This window comes from Lissotriton vulgaris, unplaced genomic scaffold (genome assembly GCF_964263255.1).
Source record: "Lissotriton vulgaris unplaced genomic scaffold, aLisVul1.2 SCAFFOLD_1238, whole genome shotgun sequence".
NCBI classification, from domain to species: Eukaryota; Metazoa; Chordata; class Amphibia; order Caudata; family Salamandridae; genus Lissotriton; species Lissotriton vulgaris.
This window is the reverse complement of record NW_028253256.1, coordinates 463,784-475,870: the sequence shown is the minus strand read 5'-3', so window position 1 is coordinate 475,870 and position 12,087 is coordinate 463,784.

The following is a 12,087-nucleotide window of genomic DNA, read 5'->3' as shown; positions in this document are numbered from 1 at the left end:
AGCGCAGATGGTTAATATGCCTGCGAAAAATGTCTACCGTGCATTTTTTTTTAAACGGTATTTTATTTTGTGCATAGCTCAGTGGGTTCCTGCGTTTGCCATACAGATTCTTTTGTTATTGTGCAGTTCACAAGTTCCAATCGTAATCGAGCACAGTGAGTTATGAATTACCATCAAAGAGCTGCATGCAAACTGCATGGTACAAGTTAGTAAGTTATGCTTTTTCCTGGTCTTTCGTTATTCTGATGCTGCTAAAACGGTTTGTTTGGGTAGAAATAAATCCTTATTATTAAGTCAATGCTAACCCCTGTTTTATGTTCTGAATCCTGAGTTTGTGCTTCTCCATACCAAGCACTCTTAAAAAATGTCCACCCGTATGGATTATGCAAACAAATGATGGATTGAATGCTGAATAAATCATACATTCACCCCCAGTCAAGAGATCTGGGTTAAATCCATTATTCTTTTGCTCACCATGCCACCCATGTTTAGACCCAGCCATAAGCAAACCAGTCTTGACCCTGTGCCTCATGGGAACAGTCCAGATCGAACTGCAAGCCAGGTCCTCCCTGGACTGGAAACAAGCATCATAGGACCGGTTTCTGGGTATTACCCTTAATCAGCCAGGCTAGCTTGAATCCAGTGGCATAGTGAGCAAGGGACCCACTTCTGGGCATACCCATCCCATTTAGGGTGAAAAGTGCTATGCAAACAAATGATGGGCGGAATGCTGAATACATCATACATTCCCCCCGCCCCCCCCAGTCACGAGAGCTGGGTTAAATCCATCGTTCTTTAGCTCACCATGCCACCCAAGTTTAGACCAAGCCATATGCAAATCAGTCTTTACCCTGTTCCTCATGGGAACAGTCCAGACCGAACTGCAAGCCAGGTCCTCCCTGGACTGGAAACAAACATCCTAGGACCGGTTTTTAGGTATTACCCATCATCAGCCAGGCTAGCTTGAATCCAGTGGCATAGTGAGCAAGGGACTCACATCTGGGCATACCCATCCCACATACTCCCTCTTTTGGAAGGTTAAGTTCATGGCCCTAAGGCTAGGCTAGCGGCCCTTTTTAAAGTATTTGCCACAATGGCGGTGCCTCATTCTAACTATCGAATGCAGAGAATGCGGCTACCACTCCGAAAGCTTGGAGCACATACCCTGCACATGCCCAGCTCTACTAAAAGATAGAAGGACTCTTTTGCGAGCGGAGTGGAACAAACTAGGAGCTCTCTCATGTCGTCAGGCCATAATAGCAGCTATGAACCAAGAAAATACAAAGCTGAAAATTCGGTTCGCTAAATTTGTCTTCAGAGCTGCTAAAGTGCTGGGGAAAGAGAAGGCAGCAATTCTCCTGCTGGTCGTCCTTGCCATTTGTATGTAATAAAAACTCTAGTGGCCACCGCCGCCTCCGCTAGGCCTATATGGACACTGTTTCAGCATTTTAAAACTAGCTGGCATATTTATTTGGTCCTCTTTTCTAGATTTTTTAAAAATCTTTCCACGATTGTTACGTTATTCAATGAGCCTGATCCGTAAAAGACAAATGTATATTTGGGCAATTTTTAATTTTAACTTTTATCGCAAGATTATTGCACTGCCCTTGCACTAACCAGGGTTCTTTTTTTTGTTTCATTTTAAAATATTTGTATAGGTATTCATGAGTCACATGGTTTTAACATTATATTATGGCTTTTAGTAATCAAACTATAAACTTGAATTTGAATCTATAGTGATATGAGAGGTGTTATAAAATAAATTAAATACATGTGATAGTGGGGCTAAGGAGAGATGAGAGGCACTGTTGGAAGGTAGCAGTGAGGAAATCATTGAAGGCTGTCAATCATTGAAGATTGCCAAACGATTGTTGTATCCTGGTGCATAGTCAGGTCAATATTTACTATACTTTAAAAGCTAATACAATTCAAAATATAATGACAAATGTGTTGTACAATGCACCAGTTCTCCTCAAATTTTCTTGGGGGATAGCCCCTTAAAGCCACCTTTGTATTGGTCAGGTCACTCGCTGTACTTGGTGTGCTCTGTACGGGGACTGGTGTGACAACATTTGCCAGAGCAGCTTTAGGTTTCCAGTCCAGCCATTTGCAGGAGCCTCCAGCAGTGAAATAAAACCAAATAATAAGTTAGTCGCGAGATGCAGCACCAACCTTCCCATTAGGATTTTTTGATATTTACAAATACTTTTAATATAAAAATACTGAAATCTTTTGTAATTCAAGTCTAGTCTTTGTTTGATGTGCACACAATGTTTGACATTTAAATCATACGAATTGCTTGGGGGTCCCCGGCTTCCAGTAGGGACTAAATGGGGTCCTCAGGAGTGAAAAGTTTGGGACCACTGTCCTAGAGTCATTGTGAAGTTGTCATGGAATCATCCTGAAGTATTTAACACTCATCCTGAAGTTGTCAGTTGGTGTTCCTTGAGTAGTAAAAGATCATCAAGCATATTCAGTTGAAGTATCAGGACACCATCCCAGCGTAGGTTTAGTGATGACTCTGGAGTCCTATCTTTTAAATATTTTGCCCTGTAGGCATACTTGGGGATGGCTTGGGATGACTTCCCCAGATAATTGCAGGAATAGCCCTGCTGAGGTCATCAGATGACTTCAGAATGACTCCAGGATGATACTTGCTTTTTGACTTTAAGCAGAGAGGGCCAGGATGTTCCACGGACGGACGGAAACGCAAGTGAACTATATTGCAGGGGGCAGACAAAGCTAATACCACAGCTCATCTTGTCCACACGGAGGCAGCCGGCGTTAGGCCTGTGTGGTGTGCGCGTACGGAGGTGGCCGCTCCTGCCTGCTCTCCGAGCCTGTGTCCCACCACATCCTCACTCACATCCCCTGACTCCTTCCAGGTGCGCAGCCGACTACTCCCCTCTCCACCTACCGCCAGAAAAAAGGAGGGCTCTGCACAGAGCCAAGAGGACTGGCTGAACGTTTTGTGCTCAACCTTTAGCCCCAGCCTTAAGTCTCTCCAAGTTTCTCCGAGCTCTCCAAGCTATCTGGGCCACCTCGGTGGAAAGGGAGAGTAGTCGGAGCTGTGGTGGGCAATTGGGGGACCTGCCCGGGTGCAAAGCTCTTAGGACATGTGCCTGCAAGGCAGTTAAAGCCACAATGTTGTGCAGATAGGTAAACGAGTGTGGTGAAGCGGTCAGCAGTACATCAGTGTGGCCAGTTTTCTGTGGACTGTTGCCCCTACTAGTGGGCCTCTCGCCTTGACCTCTGTTCAAATTCTGATCCCCCTCACACAGTCATCGTTCCCAGCTCATGGCCGCGCACGACAGAGGTAGAGGCAGGAGGGACCGGGAGGATGAAGAAAAGAGCACAATAGTTCAACAGCAGGTCCATAGAAGGTCCAGAGAACCTAAGGGGCCCAGGAAGTTACTCGGGGGCTCACCGAGACAGAATTGAGCCCCATTACAGTCTATTGCAAGTAACCAAACATCATCTCAATTCCTTCACTGGTGAAGGCCCGCCTGGGGATGGAAGGCCAAGTGGTCATTACAAGAAGAACAACCTCTTATCTGACCTATCTAAATTAGATAGGTCATATAGAGGTTGTTCTTCTTCGTGTATTTATCTTCTTTCCCCCTCCTCTTAGGCCGTAAATTAACTGGGGGATCCCTTTGTGTATACAGGCCAAGCAGTCATGCCAGTAAGGAAACTGCTTCCCCAGAGAAAGGGCACCACTCTCCTAGCCGATATCACATCGGTTCCGCCTGTGGATCCCCAGCAGCAAGTCTTAGGCCTGCCTAGAGGTCCGCCTTCACAAGCGCTGATCAGCGAATTCTTCAGCAAGACATCAACCAAAATCCAGACCCGGGTCAGCTCACCTGCTTCTCTACAATCTGGCCCACACGTGGTGGGGATATCACAATGTTACTACAAGTCTTATGCGTTATATAAATGCAGTGGCCGACACCAGCATAAGTTTGAAAAGTTTTTTTATCACGAAGCAACGACTGTGTTGAACCAAACAACCAGCCGACACGTGTTTCTTCACTAGGGGTAGTCCTGTGACTCTTCAGAGCTGGGAAGGATACAAAACATTGGGTGAGGGAAACAGGGTAAACAGAGGGTAACCTAGTCGTTGTCCTACACGGGGAACAGTGGGGAAGGGATCGCCCTTTGTGCATCTGAAAACAATTATACTATACAAAGCGTGTGGTGAATAGTGACTGTTGTGAGTGTGCCGCTCTCATGGGTTAGATATCATGAAAAAAGCACGGGAAAACACGGTACATGAGGTGATGTGCCATAGTATACAAGTGTGAGCAGTTGTGGTTACTTAGATGCAAAATTTACCAAAAGGGCCAAAGCAAGAAGCACAAATCTGCAGCAGCAGGTAGTACGTATAGATGGTAGAAACGGCCTCAATGCAGTCAGTGGCATGAACGGTATCCAGTATTAATTCAAACAGGGAAATAAGTGCCTGAGATGAAACCAGTGGTCAGTTTGCGCGAAAACACATCAGAGGCAATTGTCAATGTATTGCCATGAGAGAGGATCCTGCTGGAGGACAGAGAGACCCTAGGTGAAGGAATGGAAGTGGGATACTGAGCAGACAGAAAAACGAGGCGCGTTTAAACCACCGGGTCAGCAGAATGCAACTGTTCGAATTTAAGCTGGTTACCTGTTACATGTTTGGACTAGTGCGGCGAGCCTGCCCCTGTGTGAAAGAGACATAAGTGGAACAGGGGTTAATCCAAGGACAAGGCCACCAAGAATGGTGGTTACACTGAAATTGAAATGTAGTGGATGGATCTGAAAAGATACTCACCAAAAGACCGGTGATAATTCCAACCTGGTTATGGGCGTGCATTTTAATCGAAATGATGGAGAGGTCGGCACTAGAAGCGCGCCGCGTTGGGTTTGGAATACGAATGGGTGGTTTAAGGCCACTGTGGGAGAGAGCAAAAGGTTAGGTGTGGACATGACCTAAGTAAGTTTGGGAGAGCACAAGTGGGGTTTCACCTTACCATGCAAAAGTTGAGCCGTGAGTATGTGGGATCAAGGAGAACGGCCGGGGCAGGTGCTCCGGGCGGCGATGGACAAGTAATGCTGCGAAAAAGAGAAATGGACGATGAGGGGGGAGCGATCAGGAAGCTACAAGTCCTGGACTACAAACAAGGTGGATTTACCCTAATGGTTGCAGCAAAAGTGGATCCAGTGTCTGGCGGAGAGGCGGGGTCAAAACGCCAGGTGGCGGTGAACAGTGTAGAGCTGGAAGCAAGAGGGCAGCAACGTAAGGAGGTGGGGAGGGGGGTCCCTGTAGCTAGCAGGCACTGGTTGAAAAGTAAGGAAAAGGACTTACCCCGGGAGCGGGGAATGCCGTAACAATCCACAAAGTAAATGCCTATTGAGAGGCGGATACGCCTATGAGGGACAAAGGAAGGAGAGCGGAGATGAAAGCCGCAATTAACCATGTGTGGGGAAACCGGGTAGTCAGTGAAGCGAGACAGTTTACCTGCAATCAGTAGAAGACTGGCGGGAGTACACTGGAGCCATCTTGGTAACCTGGGAGGGAATGGCAATAAAGCATAAGACGTGTAGTAACATTGTAATATCCCCACCACGTGTGCCCAGGACTGTGCTCCTTCTCCAGTGTGGATTCTGTGATTCACATAATTCACAATAAACAAACAATATCCCAACTGGTATTATTGAAAAGGCAAATAAACAAGTATGCATGAAGCATTACGAGAACAGAAACAAGGAGACTCAATACGTTTTTCAAAAGTGCTTATGGCATCGTATAATCAAAAGAATAGTTTGGCAATTTACAGTTGTAGCAGCACTGTAAGTGAATGAATAACAAAACAACCCGAATTGGACTTGTTGCTCAGCATGTGCAAGTGACACAAAAGGTGGCGATGCAAGTGACAATTGTGGTCAGCATATATGGCGCATAGTGAATGGTACTTGAATATATACAGTGAATAAAGGAAAACACAATTCACAGCGCCATTCTTCCTGACTTCACTAACAACCCCGTCCCTAGCCTTTATTATTAATACATGTGCCTGCTCTCCACTAAGCAACAAACTCTTGTACCTCCCATAAATATTACGCTCGCTTTTGGACAGCATGGAGGGCTACACTCCGTCGCAGAAACCCTTCTCAAAACCTACAAAATGGGATCTTTTTGTTAAAGTCACTGTGTGCCAAAATAAATGACACATCGCCCTCTCCTAGAGGAAATATCTCTCCCCCTCGAACGTGGATCTAACAAACCAACTTCCCCTGTAGGCCAGACACCACGAATTAGCTCTTGGAACCAAAAGCTGGACCTACGCTAATCAGCATCCACAGCCCTTCAACTTTATCGATCTTGCAGGATCCAAACCAGCCCAGGAACCAAGACCTAGTGTCTCATCAGGTACCCATCAATCTTCCACTCATTTCCGAACAAAACCAACTGCCTCCACAAGAGACAAAAAGAACCTTAAAAAACAGACAAAAAAAACGACGCCTTGCAATACAGAGATCTTGACTTGCAGGGGCTTTCATCAAGTTGGCACCGGACGAGAGGGGGGCATTCCACTTCCCCATCTTTAATCAAATTCCAAAATCAAAAATGGAAACTGTGGACTTTAAGGACGTCCTCACCACCACTGTTTCCCTCAACAACTTGTGGACAATCACACAGGAAGCACCCAAGGCCAGTGCCACCGATGTCGGCGCCCCCATATTGTACACTACCACAGCCAAGGCCAGCACCTTGTCCACTCAATTCACGGGGCACCCTCACAACTCTGTGGCCCAGCCACTTAAGATATCAATACACAATATCCAAGGGGTGTTACTAATGCATGGTGTGGACCCAACAAGTGTATGGCAAACGCTAGCAACAACACAGCTGTGCCACATGTCTCAACAGATAGCTGCCTGTTAAGCCTGTATCTGCCACAGTCAACATGCGATCCCTTCAATGTCCAACGGGCCAACCAATCACAATTTCCAACTTCTAGACCCCCCTCAAACTCTACAGGCGACTGACAGGCAAAGATGAATGGAGGAGAGCCATTTTCCACTTGATCTCGCAACTCTTCATTCTATGGCTTCTCAACTACCCCTGGCAGAACCTGGGGATCTATCGATGTACTGACAATCACCCAGAAATTGCCTTCTCCTTGTGTTTTCTGTGAAAGTAGTATGTGTCATATCAGAAGTGTGAGTATAGAAGGAGGATTGCTGTCTCGAATGTTGCTAGGTTCCAAGCTTGTGATTGCGGTGAAGTCAAAGTGGCAAGTGCTGGGGTGGTGCTTAATAGGGCATGGAGGTAATGCCAAGTGGGTGGATGAGGTGCAACCATTTAGTTCTAGTAGGACAGATAAACAACTGGTTTACCTGCTCAAACGTATTGAAAAATGTTTCCAGTATACAGCAGTAAAGCCTGAAACCGAGGGTTTTACTGGTGGGAGGTGCATCTGCTAAGAGTGGTGTACCCCATGTAGTGTAAGCTTATGTGTTCCAACCAGTCTAAGATGTGTTGAAGGGTGATTGTGTTCAGCGTATGTGGGTGTGTCGCATGAGCTGGTAATATTATTAGGATTGATTATTGAAAAGTGGAATGACAGACAGCAAGCCAACAAAAACATGTAATGTCCTGTGGTCAGTCAGTTGACAGCTATGAGAGTATAATGTGCTGTTAGGGTTGGGTCAAATAACACTATTGGCTGTCTGTGGAGTGACTTCTGATAGTGCCAAGGCATCATAGTCTGCAGGCCAAACAGTAGAGTAACATCCTTGCTCGAAGACCGCACAGATCTTTCATTGGAGCTGGTGTCAGGTCGGGCATCGCTGATTGCTACTACAGAAAACCACATAGCCATTGTCTTATTTGCCGAATGTGTTTTATGGAACTTGTTTTTTTTTAAATTTGTTGTTTTTTAAATTGTGTATTGTGTATACCCGAGAGATGTACATCATTTTTGCATGATGCTGACACTCTTTTTTAATACTTTTCTGTGGCACAGTTATTTGATGTTTAACATTGTAAAAAACTCTTTTAATAAATGATTAAGATATTTTATTTGAATTTGTTGATTTTTATAACTTGTTATAAACTGTTATGAGTGGCTTGAATTGTAAAGATCTCGTGAGTTACAGTGGCATTATACAAGCAAGTGCTATCCCCTTTTTGAGTCAGTAAGAGGGACTACTTTGTTTTCTCCTATTCTCTTCACTCCTCGTCCCTGGATTGGATTTGAGAGGAGACCTCCCTTTCTGCTTTGTATTTTATGGAACAGACAGCCTTTTCATTGGTTTGCATATATAGAAATACAAAGTAAAGACATTGTTTTTATTTGCAGAAATCAGTTGCTCTTTCTCGGTGTGTTACTTTGTTATGTGACTAAGGCATATTTTCCTTTAATGTATCAAGTTCCTGGTGCAAATCAGTTGATCTTCCCGACAGAACCATTGTTTTTCTTTAGCATACTTACTCAGGTTCTGAGGGTTACTGGGTTACCCCATTATGTATAATGACTAGAGAATGGAGGTCATGTCTTCTTTCCTGTAAAACCGGTTCCTGGTCAACCAATCAATCAATCAATCAAGGCATTTGTATAGCGCGCTACTCACCCGGAGGGTCTCAAGGCGCTTGGGGGGGGGGGGGGGTCCTCTACTGTTCGAACAGCCAGGTCTTGAGTTGCTTCCTGAAGGAGAGGTGGTTTTGGGTCAGGCGGAGGTGGATGGGGAGGGAGTTCCACGTCTTGGCAGCCAGGTAGAAGAAGGATCTTCCTCCTGTTGTGGCTCTTCGGATGCGGGGAGCGGCGGCGAGGGCGTGGTTGGTCGATCGTAGGTGGCGGGTGGGAGTGTAGAAGGTCAGGCGGTCGTTGAGGTATCTGGGGCCTTGGTTGTGGAGAGCTTTGTGTGCGTGAGTGAGGAGTCGGAACGTGATTCCGTCTTATCTGAGTTCAGTTTCAGGCGGCTGTTCATCATCCACTTGGCTACGTCTTTCATCCCTTCGTGTAGGTTGGTTCTGGCGGTTGCGGGGTCATTGGTGAGGGAGAGGATCAGCTGGGTGTCGTCGGCGTAGGGGGATGATGTTGAGGTTGTGTTGGCGTGCGATGGCCACGAGGGGGCTCATGTAGATGTTGAACAGGGTGGGGCTGAGTTATGATCCTTGAGGTACGCCGCAGATGACTTCGGTGGCCTCGAATCTGAAGGGGGGGAGGCGGACTCTCTGGGTTCTTCCGGCGAGGAAGGAGATGATCCACTCCAGTGCCTTCTCCTGGATTCCGACGTTGTTCAGGCCCTGCACTAGGGTGCGGTGGCAGACCGTGTCGAACGCTGCAGAGAAGTCCAGGAGGATGAGGGCCGCTGTTTCCCCGTTGTCGAGCAGGGCTCGGATGTCGTCGGTGGCTGCGATGAGGGTGGTCTCGGTGCTGTAATTGGCCCGGAAGCCGGACTGCGAGTGGTCGAGGGATCCATTAGTCTCGAGGAAGGCGGTCAGCTGTCTGTTGACGGTCTTTTCGATGACTTTGGCAGGAAAAGGAAGGAGCGAGATGGGGCGGTAGTTTTTGAGGTTGGTTGGGTCCGCTGATGGTTTTTTCAGTAGGGCGCTGAGTTCGGCGTGCTTCCAGCTCTCTGGGAAGGTGGCGGTGTCGAAGGAGGTGTTGATGATGTCCCGGAGGTGGGGTGCGATGACTGAGTCGGCCTTGTTGAAGATGTGGTGAGGGCAGGGGTCGGTTGGTGATCCGGAGTGGATGGAGTTCATCGTGCAGATGGTGTCTTCGGTGTTGACCGGGGTCCAGGCGCAGAGGGTGGTGGTGGGGGGCATTGGTACGGTCGTAGGGTGCGTCGGCTGTGTGCTGAAACTGTTGTGTATGTCTGCATCTGTTTCCGGTGCTGGGGTTCGAGAGCTCTTTGACGATGTTGAAGAGTTCCTTGCTGTTGTGGGCGTTGTTGTCCAGTCGTTCCTTGAATGCGGTTCTCTTGGTGGTGTGGATCAGCTGGTGGTGTTTTCGGGTGGCGTGCTTGAGGGTGGTCATGTTTTCTGTAGTCGGGTCTCTGCGCCAGGCTTTCTCGAGGGCCCAGCAGTTCTTCTTGGAGCTCTTGAGTTTATCGGTGAACCAGGATGCTTTCTTGCTGCCAGGTCTGACGGGGGGGTCTTCAGTGGAGCAAGGTCGTCTGCGCAGTTGGTGATCCACCTTGTGAGGTTGTTGGCGGCTTGGTTGGGGTTTGTTGAGCTGGCGGGGGGGTTCTGGCTCAGGGATGTGATGAGTTGGTCAGTGGTGATCTTGTTCCAGCTTCTGCGGGGAACCTGTTGCGGGTGGTGGTGAGTGGTGGTCCTACTGAAGCTGAAGTGGACGCAGCTGTGGTCTGTCCAGTGGAGTCCGTGGTGTGGCTGAAGGAGATGTCCTTGCTGGAGGAGAAGACGGGGTCAAGCGTGTGGCCGGCGTAGTGGGTGGGGGTGGTCACCAGTTGCTTGAGTCTGAGGTTGGCGAGGTTGTCCAGCAGGGTGGTGGTGTTGCGGTCGTTGTTGTACTCTAGGTAGAAGTTGAGGTCCCCAAGGATGATGTAGTCAGCGGAGGGGAGGGCGTGGGGGCTGATTAAGTCGGCGATGTCTTCGCTGAATTGTGTGCATGGTCCCGGGGGTCAATAGATGAGGGTGCCTCTGAGGATGGTCTTGGGGTCGGTGTGTATATGGAAGTGCAGGTGTTCGGTGGTTGTGAGGGAGTCGTCGGAGTTGGTCGTGATGCGGATGGTGTTCTTGTGGACGATGGCGATGCCTCCTCTGGTCTGGTTGACGCGGTCCCTTCGGGTGATCTTGTATCTGTCCGGGATGGCGATGGCGATGTCGGGCACTGAGGAGGCGTTCATCCATGTTTCCGTGAGGAAGGTGACGTCTGGTGATGTGGAGTCGAGGAGGTTCCAGAGTTCGACGGTGTGTCTGTGGACGGAGCGGGTGTTGAGCAGGATGCACTTCAGGTGGTTGCTACTGGTGCTCGGCTTGGCGGGTACGGTGCAGGTCCGGATGCAGGAGAACTTGCAGGATTGGCAGGTGAAGGGTCTGTGGCTGCGTCCTGGGGTGGCTCGGTGGCAGCCGGGGATTCGGCCTGTGTTGAGTGCATTGAGGGTGGCGGTGTCGTAAGTCCGGCGGGTGGGCTGGCAGCTGCGGGGACCAGGGGGTCTGGCGCTGGGCGCGGTCCAGGCGCGGACGGGCGCAGACTGGCTAGCCTTTGGCGTGCCTTTGGCGCACAATCGGCACGCCCACTGCGCGTACGCATGCACTCTGCCATAAATGGAGAGTTGGGGGGGCGGGGCGAGGGAGGATCAGCTGGGAGGCGGGAGCGGGGTGGCGAGTGGGGGGGTGAGCGGTGCGGTGATGCTGGAGGGAGCATGGATGGGGCCGCGGAAGAGCAGCTGCAGGGAGCGGGGTGGGGCAGAGAACAAGCAGTGACAACGGGACAATAAAAGTGAAGTGCGCTAAAAACGACGAAACAAACAAATACAAGTACAATAACGAGGCAATTTACGGCGATACAATTTACCAAACAACGAAGCAGGCACAGAGGGCAGGCAGGGTCAGGGGGCCAAACCAGCAGGGGCAGAACTCTCTAGGCAGCAGGAGGAGGCCGGGCACACTCTGGGTGGGCCACGCGTTGGGAGGAGCGACCGGGTCTGACCAGGTCAGGTCAGGTCACAGCTCCTCGCCCGTGAGCCTCCCCTTATGAACCTTTGTGGGAGGGAGGAGCAGCCACAATCCAAGGAGGCTGTCTCATTGCTCGCTGTTCCCCAGTGTTGGGCTCCGCTCCGGCGGCTTGAAAGGGCGACTTGAGTCCTGAGGCCTACAGCCATTCCCAAGCATCTTCTAGAGAGTTAAAAAAGCTTGCTTTGCCACCTCACCGGGAAGAGCACCAAATATTTCAGGATTAGTACACATAGCATTTGACAGCTAGGAAGCTCTGTGCTGTTGCACTGTTACTGTGTAGTTCGGGAAATGCACTATGCGGGCATTATCAACCACAATTTCATCAAGTTTCCTGGTTTTCTGTCGGATGATGTCCCTGTCGCGATAATGTAGTTAGCGAATTAGCATTGGACTGG